Genomic DNA, 1,387 nt, shown 5'->3' on the forward strand with positions numbered 1-1,387 from the left:
GTGAGGGTTGGAAATGTAAAGGCAGACGTTTTGTAGTAGGGAGGGGAGTAATTCACTTTGCAGTCTAGGAGTGGAGGTCCCTGGGACCATCAAGGGAGAAGAGTGGAAAGCGGGACCCTTCCCAGAGAAGCAGTGATGCCAGAGATGGAGGCAGAGATGATGACATGGAAAGATGGAGCAGCTGGGGACTTTAGACCCAGAGATGGGGAGGGGTGTGCTGATGACCTGGTGGCAGGCTTGCATGATACATGGAGGGAATTGTAACAATGGCAGTGAAATGATATACGATAGGATGAAGGCAAAACTAATGTTCTCCCATGTAAACTATCACATAATTCACAATAAAACATTTTTTAAAAAGAAGATGGAAAGAATACACAGAGTAACTGTACCAAAAGGAAATGGTTGATGTTCAACCATTTCAAGAGGTAGCATATGATCAAGAGTCAATGACACTGAAGGAAGAAGTCCAAAGTGTATTGAAGAAACTGGCAAAGAACAAGGCACCAGTAATTGATTGAATAAAAATTGAAATCTTTCAGGAAAGTGAGGCGGCACAGGAGGCACTCACTCATCTATGCCAAGAAATTTGGAAGATAACTATCTGGGCCAACTGATTGAAAGAGATCCATATTCGTGCCTATTCCAAAGAGAGGTGACCCAACGGAATGCGATATCATCAGACATTATCTTTGATCTTCCATGAGAGTAAAGTTTTGCTAAAGGTAATACAAAAATGGCTGCAAGCATACATTGACAGAGAACTTCCAGAGGTTCAAGCCAGATTCAGCAGAGCACGTAGAATGAGAGATATCATTGCTGATGTCCGATGGATCTTGGCTGAAAGCAGGAAATATCAGAAAGATGTTTACCTGTGCTTTATTGACTATGCAAAGTCTCTCAACTGTGTGGATCATGACACGCTATGGACAATATTGCGAAGTATGAGTATTCCTGAACACTTAATTGTGCTCATGAGGAATCTGTACATGGTCTAAGAAGCAGTTGTTCGAAAAGAAGATGGGAACACTGAATGGTTTAAAATTAGGAAAGGTGTGTGACAGGGTTGTATTCTTTCACCATACTTATTCAACCTGTATGTTGAGCAAATAATCTGAGAAGCTGGGTTATATGAAGAAAAACGTGGTATCAGGATTAGAGGAAGACTCATTAACAACCTGCGATATGCAGATGACACAACCTTGCTTGCTGAAAGTGAAGAGGGCTTAAAATATTTACTGATGAAGACCAAAGATCACACCCTTCGGTATGGATTACATCTCAATGTAAAGAAATAAAAAATCCACACCACTGGACCAATAAACAACATTCTTATCAACAAAGAAAAGATTGAAGTTGTCAAGGACTTCCTTCTTCTTGGATCAAC

The sequence above is a fragment of the Chrysochloris asiatica genome, unplaced genomic scaffold (genome assembly GCF_000296735.1).
Source record: "Chrysochloris asiatica unplaced genomic scaffold, ChrAsi1.0 scaffold00315, whole genome shotgun sequence".
Classification (NCBI taxonomy): domain Eukaryota; kingdom Metazoa; phylum Chordata; class Mammalia; order Afrosoricida; family Chrysochloridae; genus Chrysochloris; species Chrysochloris asiatica.